General features: G+C 41.3%; 1 non-coding gene across 1 annotated transcript; it reads right to left on the bottom strand.

The window, feature by feature from the left end:
• Positions 1 to 329: 329 nt before the first annotated feature.
• On the bottom strand, positions 330 to 436 carry LOC126023402 (U6 spliceosomal RNA). Its single transcript, XR_007500527.1, has one exon. It is a non-coding gene; the product is annotated as a U6 spliceosomal RNA (small nuclear RNA).
• Between the last annotated feature and the right edge of the window lie 9,857 nt (positions 437 to 10,293).

Below are 10,293 nucleotides of genomic sequence, written 5' to 3'. Positions count from 1 at the left end.
ATATTTTAGTTAAATATTTACATAACATCAGGGGGGATTCCCATCACCAAATTGTCCTCCCTACACCTCCATTTTTGTCCTATCTCCCGTATCCTCTTCCCTCACCCCCAGGGCTGCTAGAATATGTGGTCCCCTATGTACCTATCCTACTACATAGTAGTCTTGCATCTGATTGGTCTAGGTGCCTCCCTAATTTCCCCCTCTAACTGGGAGGCAGGCCTAGCTAGTTAAATTTGCGTGGTTTGGTTTGAAGAAGAGAAAAGTAGTAAACTGGGGTAAAAGTCTAATACTCTGAAAGTGGGCAGAGTCCTTCTAGAGGCTCTTATCATAAAAATATGGAACACTTCACGAATTTGCATGTCATCCTTGCGCAGGGGCCATGCTAATCTTCTCTGTATTGTTCCAATTTTAGTATATGTGCTGCCGAAGTGAGCACAAAATGGTGGCTTTTAAATTTTTTATTACATTTTTATTAAAGCAGTGGTGCTAGAGGTAAGGCATCAACCACAGACTGTGGTTGGATCCCTCGGCGTCCCACATGGTCCCCCAAGCCAGGGGCGATTTCTGAGCACAGAGCAAGGAGTAACCCCTGAACATCACCAGGTGTGACCTCCCCAAAACCAAAAACAACAACAAGCATAAAAGCCACTTAACAGTGAACCAGCACTACATCGCTGTACAATAAAGTGCATGCTCATCCCTATGCGCCAGCTCATCTACAGGGCTACTTCAGTCACTTCTCTTTTAGAGAACTGATTTTACACCTAATATTAAAAAATGGCATTTTAAATAAGATCAAACTGAGACAACGGCACTTACTTCTTGGAAATGAGATACACCAATGACGTAGCCATCATACATTATTGCACTTCAACTTTCACAATTTCACAAAGCATAAAGGAAAGAATCTGCAGACTACTTAAAGAACACCTGTAAACAGACACGACTGTCCTACACTGTTTATTAGGTGAGGATTTTAAAAAATGTTATTTATTAGCTGTAATGTGGAGCTGGAGAATATTGTTCCTTCTCTGAGCTGCACAGTCAGTTACGAATAGTGTCGTGGAACTTCTGACTCCTTCCAAGGCCACAGCTCCTGCAGCCTGCCAGAGGTCGGACCTTGCATCATCCGGTTCTTGTGGACTGATTTTGTGAACCACTGGATATTGGGTTATCTTCAGTTGTAAAATAGATGGATGAGGATGACCTCAAAGAACCTGCACTTGGAATCTTCACCAAGCCAACAAGAATTCAGGACTCTCAGAGCCCACAGTGGCGTCCACCTCATTCCTCAGCCCAGGCTGAAGGCTTCTGGCTAACACTGTGATGCACAGGCTTGCTACAGGCAGCTACAGGATACAGACATTTGTGACCACCATAGTGCAGGGGACTCTGGTAAACAGCATAACCTTGCTTGGCTCAGTCTGTGCTCTTTATCAGGCCAGGTGGGCCTCCAAAGCCCATGCAAGTGGACATCTGTCATTGCCACCAGCAGAAATGCCATCACATCTGACTACTTCTTGGGTGTGATGGCACTTATACCAACTCCTGGTACGTGTATGCGCCCATCTTGATGGCTGCCACTTAATAGAAAGCTCTCTCTTTTTTTGTTTCTTATATATATAAGAAATATATATATTATATATATAATATATAAATATTAAATATATATAGTTTGTTTCTTATATATTAAGGATATTGGCCTTATATATTATATATTATGGATATGGTGTGTAAATTTTTTTTTTTGTTGTTTTTTGGTCACACCGGCAGCGCTCAGGGGTTACTCCTGGCTCTACGCTCAGAAATTGCTCCTGGTGGGCTCAGGGGACCGACCATATGGGATGCCCGGATTTGAAGCACCGTTCTTCTGCTTGCAAGGCAAACACTCTACCTTCATGCTATCTCTCTGGCCCCAGAGTTATGGTCTAATTATGAAATCTTTTTTTTTTTTTTTTTGGGTCACAAACACCCAGGGGTTACTCCCGGCTCTACGCTCAGAAATCGCTCCTGGCAGGCTCGGGGGACCATATGGGATGCCGGGATTTGAACCACTGTCCTTCTGCATGCAAGGCAAACACCCTACCGCTGTGCTATCTCTTTGGCCCCTAAATATTTTTTTATTTAGTAGATTTTAGTTTTTGCTTTAGTCATCTTTCTTTTATTATGGACTTATTTGACATAATCCCATTGGTTATTTCTGCTTTGCCACTTGAGTCATATTCGTGAAGAGTTTTCATGGTATAAGATATGATCCAATTTCATTCTTTGCATATGACTCTCCAGTTTTCTCAGAACCACTTAATAAAGGATATTTTCTTTCTTTCTTTCTTTTTTGTTTTTTTGTTTTTGGGTCTCATCTGGCTGTGTTCAGGGGTTGCTCCTGGCTCCATGCTTAGAAATTGCTCCTGGCAAGCACGGGGGACCATATGGGACGCCGGGATTTGAACCAATGACCTTCTGCATGAAAGGCAAACGCCTTACCTCCATGCTATCTCTCCGGCCCCGCATATTTTCTTTTCTTCATTTCATGTTCCTGGTTCCTTTGTTATAAGTTAGCTGCATTATGTAAAGATTTAAATTTTTTTTTTAGTTTTTGGGCCACACCTGGCGATGCTCAGAGGTTACTCCTGGCTGTCTGCTCAGAAATAGCTCCTGGCAGGCACGGGGGACCATATGGGACACCGGGATTCGAACCAACCACCTTTGGTCCTGGTCAGCTGCTTGCAAGGCAAACACCACTGTGCTATCTCTCCGGGCCCTAATTATTAAATATAAATTCAATTCTATGGATCTTTGTGGCCAATACCTCACTGTTTTGATTACTGTAGAAGTCAGGGAGGATAATGTTTCATTATTCTTTTGTCACCTGATTGCATTGGCTATTTGGGGAGTTTCATAGTCTTGTATATTAATTTCAGTGGCCTTTTTTCTCTTTCTTTTGTAAATGGTCCCTGGAATTTTGATAGGGATGTCATTGAATCTGCATAATGATTTGGACAGATGGCTATTTTAACGACGTTAATTTTTCCAGTCTACAAGAACAGAATATTCACTTATGTCTTTCTTGTATTTATTTTAACAGTGCCTTACAGTTTTTATGTGTAAATCTTTCACCTACTGTGATTTTGGGGAGGTGGGGGTTGGTCACACTGCCAAAGCTCAAGGCTTACTCTGGCTCCATCTTCAAGTATTTCTACTGGTGATGCTCAGGGGACTATATGCAATGCCAGAGAAAGAACTAGGTTTATCTGTGTGCCTTAACTCTTTGTACTGTCTCTCCAGCTTTCATCTCCTTTGTTAAATTTATTACTAGGTACTTGGTTCTTTTTATGTTATAATAAATAAAATTGAACTAAAAAAAGACAATATAAAAGATAATGAAACCTAGGGCTCTTCTTTCTTTCTTTCCTTTCTTCATTCTCCTCTTTCTTTTTTCCTCCTTTTGTCCTTCCTTCCTTTCTTCCTTCCTCCCTCCCTCTTTCTTTCTCACTTTCTTCTTTCTTTCTTTCTTTCTTTCTTTCTTTCTTTCTTTCTTTCTTTCTTTCTTTCTTTCTTTCTTTCTTTCTTTCTTTCTTTCTTTCTTTCTTTCTTTCTTTTTCTTTCTTTCTTTCTTTCTTTCTCTCTCTTTTTCTTTCTTTCTTTCTCTTTCTTTCTCTCTCTTTTTCTTTCTTTCTTTCTTTCTTTTTCTTTCTTTCTTTCTTTCTTTCTTTCTTTCTTTCTTTCTTTCTTTCTTTCTTTCTTTCTTTCTTTCTTTCTTTCTTTCTTTCTTTCTTTCTTTCTTTCTTTCTTTCTTTCTTTCTTTCTTTCTTTCTTTCTTTCTTTCTTTCTTTCTTTCTTTCTTTCTTTCTTTCTTTCTTTCTTTCTTTCTTTCTTTCTTTCTTTCTTTCTTTCTTTAACACCCAACAATGCTCCTGGAAATTTCCAGGGGAAATACATGGAATGTTGGGGATCAAACCCAGGTTGGCCATGTGCAAGAAAAATGCCCTACCTGCTGTGCTATTGCTCCATTCCCAAGGCTGTTTCTCTAAAATGACAAATTTAAAAAACTTTACTTTGCCTCACTAAGAATAAAAAGAAATAAACTCTAATAAATAGTACCGAAATTAGAGAGCAGAAATTAAAATTGATGCCTAGAAATACAAAGGAACACAAAGACTACTAGGAACAAATTATTCTAGTGGGGTGCAGAATTTAGAAAAATGAGAAAATTATCTGAAACCCCCATGACTGAATCAGAAGAAAATTGAATCCCCAACTAATCAATTACAAGAAAATGAAAATAGTAAGCAAATCTCCCCAAATAAAAGCCCAGGTCTAGATTATTTTACTAGTGATTTCTACTAAATCTTTAAAGTTGACCTATCACCTTCCTCTTCAAGCTTGTCCAAAAAAAATTGAAATAAAATTTTCCAAATAATATTTATGAGTCCAACATTCTCCTGTTAGCAAAGATAGACAAGAGCAGCACATACAAAAAGAAAGCTACCGACCAAAATCCTTGATAAACTTAGATGCAAACTTACAAATCAAATTCAACAATAAAAGTATGATCGATGAGGAATGACTCTGTGGTTGAGAACTTGCTTTGAATGTGTGAGTTCAAGTTCAAGGTACTGCGTTCAACTGGTCCTCTGAGCCATGCCAGGGGTGAACTGTGGTGGTCACCAGATCATGGCTAACTCATTCCTACTACCAGATGTTGCTCTGAAAGTCAAAACAACATCTATATAGTTTTAGGGCTGGGGAGAAAGTTCTGGAACACATGTCAGACATGTTTAAGGAAGCAGGTTCAATCCCCCTTACTGCATGCCTCTCTAAGCACTGCCAGGTGGTCTCCCCACAGCTAGGCCTGAGTAGCGTGGCATTGCTGGGCCCAAGCACTAAGCCATTGTCAGATTTGTACACTTGTATGTACTATCACTGGAAGTAGCACCAGAGGCCCTGTCATTGCTTGGTAAATTCGCTCCTGCCAAAGGGGGATAAAAAAGATTATATAATCTTAGGAAGTGAGAGAAAGCTTAAAAAAATTTAGTGGTATTTTGGTCACCATAATTTTCAAAGCTATTAAATGTTAGGGTTCCGCATATTCTATGTTTCAACCTCACACCCTTTGCCAGAGCGTCTGCTTCCCTCCACCTTTGTCTCCAGCTACCCCCAACCGCAGACTCACTGCTTCCACTCCAGACACCCGTCCTCGCCACCATCTCTCTACCGTGGTAAGCTCAGTTGTGAGACCAGTGCTCAGGTTCTGTTGATTTTAGCTGTTTGTTATTCTGTTCATATGTTGCTTTATATTCCATTTGTGAACGAGACCATTCTGTATCTGTCCCTCTCCTGGCTGACTTCACTCGCATGATCCCCTCTAGTACCATTTATGTAGCAGCAAATGGAGTGATTTTGTTATAGCCTAGTAGTATTCCATGTAAGGAATACTAAGTACCGTAGTTCCTTTATCCAGTCATCTGTTCTTGCCACTTGGGTTTTTGTCTATTGTGAAAAGTACTTCAATGAACATAGGAGCACACATAGAATGGATTTACCCTGAAATAGATACCCAGGGAGCCGGAGAGATAGTATGGAGGTAGGGTGTTTGCCTTGCATGCAGAAGGACTGTGGTTTGAATCCCGGCATCCCATATGGTCCCTCGAGCCTGCCAGGAGTGATTTCTGAGCACAGAGCCAGGAGGAACCCCTGTGCACCGCTAGGTGTGCCCCCCAAAAAAACAAAAACAAACAAAAGAATAGAAGGGGCTGGAGAGATAGTATGAAGGTAGGGCGTTTGCCTGGCATGCAGAAGGACGGTGGTTCGAATCCCAGCATCCCACATGGTCCCCCGAGCCTGCCAGGAGCGATTTCTGTGCGTAGAGCCAGGAGGAACCCATGAGCACTACCGGGTGTGACCCAAAAACAAACAAACAAAAAAGAAAGAAAGAAAAAAAAAAGAAACAGATACCCAGAGATGAATTGTTATGTCAATTCCTAGTTTTTTTGAAGGCCACAATGTTTTCCAAAAATGTTGAGCCAAGGCTGGAGAGACAGTACAGGGGGTAAGGCACTTGCCTTACATGCAGATGCCCCAAGTTTTTTTTTTTTTTTTTAATTTGGTCACACCCAGCGGTGCTCAAGTGTTACTCCTGGCTCTACAGAAATCGCTCCTGGCAGGCTCTGGGGACCATATGGGAGACTGGGATTCAAACTACTGTCATTCTACATGCCCTACCTCCATGCTATCTCTCTGGCCCATGATGCCCCAAGTTTTATCCCTGACACTGTATATAGTTCCCAGGACCAAACAGAAGTGGAATTATTCCTTGTGAGCTCAGAGAATCATATGTGGTGCTGTGGAATCTAAGCCAGGTCAGCCATGTGCAAGGCAAACATCCTACCAGTTTTCTATCTGTCTGACCTTTTTTTAAGGTTTTCTGTTTGTTCTGAGGGTCACACCCAGCAATGCTCAGAGCTTACTTCTGGTTTGGTATTCAGGAATCACTCCTAATAGGCTCAGGGGACCATAGGAAATGCCTGGAATTGAACCCGAGTTTGATAAGACAAATATCTATTCTGTATTACTGTATTGTTGCTATGTTCCTCTCTCGTTAAGTTATACAAGTGCTTTATAGATCTTGGAAATTAACCTGTTGTCCGGTGAGTGGTGGGCAATTATTGTCTCCCAATCTGTAGAGTGTCTTTCTATTCTGATCGTTTCTTTTGTGGTTCAAAAACTTCTTAAGGGTCTGGAGAGATGGTACAGCAGGTAAGGTATTTGTCTTGTAAGCCACTGAACAGGTTTCAATTCCCAGCATCCCCTACGGTCCCCTGAACACCACTAGAAGTGATTCCAGAGTGCAGAGCAGTAGTCCCTGAGCATCGCCAGGTGTGACCCAAAACAAAGCAAGAAAAGCTCCTTAATTTGATGTAGTTCCATTTATCTTAGCTTCCTTTTGCTTGAAAACTAGCATTAAATCACTAAAAATGCCTCTAGATCCAATGCCATGAAGTGTTCTGCCTAAGTTTTCCTGGATATAATTTGTAGAATCAGGTCTGATATTAAGCTCTCAAATCCTCTTAAATGGACTTTCATGAATGGTGTGAAATAGGGGCCGGAGTGGTGGCACAAGTGGTGCTAGCCTAGAAGGACTGTGGCTTGATCCCAGCATCCCATATGGTCCCCCAAGCCAGGAGCAATTTTTGAGTGCATAGCCAGGAGTAACCCTTGAGCATCACCGGGTGTGGTGCAAAATTCAAAAAAAGAAAAAAGAATAGGGGTCTGGATTGATTTTCTACATGTAACTGACGGGTTTTCCAAAAACCATTTGCTGAAGAGACTTTCCTTACTTCATTTCATACTTTTTTCTCCTATGTCAAAGGTTAGTTGACCATGTATCTGAGGATCTGCCTCTGTTACCTTAATTTTATTTCACTGTACTGAAATTGTGCCCTTAATCCAGTACCACCCAATCTTGGTTACTATAGCTAAAGAGTATAATTTAAATTTGGGAAAATAAAAGCTTCCCATTGTTTTTCCTAGAATTGCTTTGACTGTTTGGGGGTTTTATTACTCCATAAAAATTTCAGCAGCAGTTGGTCTATCTTTAAAAACATGTCATGGAAATTTATAGGAACTGCATTGAATTTGTATGTTGTTTTGAGTACGACTGCCATTTTTATGATATTAATACATCCAATCCATGAATAGGGGGTACGTTTCAATTGTCTTATTTCTGCTTTTATTTCTTAGAGCAGTCCTTTATAACTCTTTTCATATGTCTTTAGTGTCTTTTGTTAAATTAATTTCTAGGTACTTGATGGAAGGTTGCAATTGTGAATGAACTTGTTTCATCTCTTTCCCTTCTATTTTGTTGCTTGCATATAGACGTGCCATTGATTTTTGCATGGTGATTTTGCAGCATGAAACATTATTGTTTCTAAGAGGGGTTTTTGAGTAGAAAAGCTTTTGACAAGTTTCAAGACCATTTATGAGAAAAATTCTCAACAAAAGGTGAACAGAAGGCATATATCTCAAAAATCATACTAAAGGTTAGATATGCAAACTTGCAGCTAGCATCATTCTCAAGCACACTGAAAGTTTTTTTGTTGTTCGTTTGTTTGTTTGGGGACCACACCCAGTGGTGCTCAGGAGTTACGCCTGGCTCTGTGGTCAGAAATCTCTCTTGGTAGGCTTGGGGGACCATATGGGATGTCAGGAATCAAACCCAGGTCCGTTTGCAAGGCAAACGCCCTACTGCTGTGCTATCTCTCAGGTCCCCACACTGAAAGCTTTTTCTTTCTTTTCTTGGTTAAGGACTGGGGAAGATGAGGTTTGGGGCCATACCTGGCAATGCTCAAGGGCTTCTCCTTGCTCTGTACTTGGAGCTCACACCATCAGTGCTCAGGGGACTATGTGATGTTGGAGACTGAACCAGAGTGGCTTATATGAAACACAGGTGCCTTAGTACTTGTACCACCTCTGAGGTCACACTGAGCAGTTCCATGTCTTTTGGCCTTTGCAGTTAACCTCCCAGGTTGGCTGAGACTCACTGGCAGTAGCCCGTTCTTCCTGAGTACTGCTGGAACCCCTCTCCTCACCAAAAAAGATTTACATTAAATCATCTATTCTCCCTCCTTCCACCCCGAAAAGGGCATTACACATCACCTGCCCTGTGTCTAGCATCATGCAACATTTCTAACAGGGATTCAAGAGGATATATGTAAGTTAGCAAATAAATCACAGTATAAAACAATGAACTATATATATATATATATATATATATATATATATATATATATATATATATATATATATATGTAAAAGGATTTGTCAATAGATGCCGGGCATAGGACCCATTGTTTTTTTCCTGGAAGGTTTATTTCAGAACTTAAACAATAGTGCCTAAGTTTTTCTTTCTTATGAAAGAAATATGTATTATGAAATACATCTTTCCTATGATTCCTTTTGTTACTTAAGAAAAAATGCCAAACTATTAGTCTGCAATGAGGCAAGTGCATGGTTGAGAATCAGTGTTTCAAACAGTTGTGGCAATGTGATGAGATCATTTTGTTCCTGTTGATCAGGAGTGATCTCTGAGCACAGAGTGAGGAACAGCTCCTGAGTACTTTGGGTGTGGTCCCCAGACCGCAAAATAATCAAAATAATAAAACTTTTGAAAAATGACAATTTCTTGTGTTGAAATTAAAGTCAGGTGAAACAATTCTATCAGAAATAGGGAGGAGGGGCTGGAGAGATAGCCTGGAGGTAGGGTGTTTGTCTTGCATGCAGAAGGACAGTGGTTTGAATCCTGGCATCCCATATGGTCCCCCGAGCCTGCCAGGGTTGACTTCTGAGCAGAGTCAGGAGTAAACCCTGAGCGCAGCCAGGTGTGACTCAAAAATAAAAAAAAAATAATAATAAAAGAAAGAAAGAAAGAAAGAAAGAAAGAAAGAAAAAAGAAATAGTGAGAAAAAGGGGGTCTAGATCAAGTTCTCAGGAGTCTTGAAATGACTTTTGTGAGTTCACTTCTTCAAGTATTGCTTCCTTCCTTCCTTTCTTTCTTCCTTCTCTCTGTCTTTATTTTTTCCTTCCTTCCTCCCTCCCTCCCTCCCTCCCTCCCTCCCTCCCTCCCTCCCTCCCTCCCTCCCTCCCTCCCTCCCTTCCTTCCTTCCTTCCTTCCTTCCTTCCTTCCTTCCTTCCTTCCTTCCTTCCTTCCTTCCTTCCTTCCTTTCTCCCTCCCTCCCTCCCTCCCTCCCTCCGCACTCTAGTCCTTCCTTCCTTTTTTCCTTCCATTTTTCATTTTTGGGCCACACCTGGCAGTGCTCAAGAGTTACTCCCAGCTTTTTACTCAGAAATCACCCCTGGCAGGCTCCGGAGACCACATGGGATGCCAAGGATCGAACCAAGGTCTGTCCTGGGTCAGCTGCATGCAAGGAAAATGCCCTACCGCTGTGCTATCACTCCGGCTCCTGATCTTCAAGTATTTCTCAGCACCTCTATGTGTCAGCTTAGCACAGCTCAGTCAGTGAACAAGAAAGCCAGCCATACATATACAATACAAACTCTTTGGAGTGCTTTTGTTTGTTTGTTTGTTTTTTGGGCCACATCTGGTGACGCTCAGGGGTTACTCCTGGCTGTGTGCTCAGAAATCTCTCCTGGCTTGGGGAACCATATGGGACGCCAGGGGGTCGAACCGAGTTCCATCCTGGATCAGCTGCATGCAAGGTAAACTCCTTACCGCTTGTACCACCACTCCAGCCCCATGGAGTGTTTTTTAAACATGAAAAATTTCAGAACATAATT

The sequence above is a fragment of the Suncus etruscus genome, chromosome 11 (assembly GCF_024139225.1).
Source record: "Suncus etruscus isolate mSunEtr1 chromosome 11, mSunEtr1.pri.cur, whole genome shotgun sequence".
Classification (NCBI taxonomy): Eukaryota; Metazoa; Chordata; class Mammalia; order Eulipotyphla; family Soricidae; genus Suncus; species Suncus etruscus.
The sequence above is the reverse complement of the archived record's forward strand: the minus strand, read 5'-3'. Positions and strand labels throughout refer to the sequence as shown.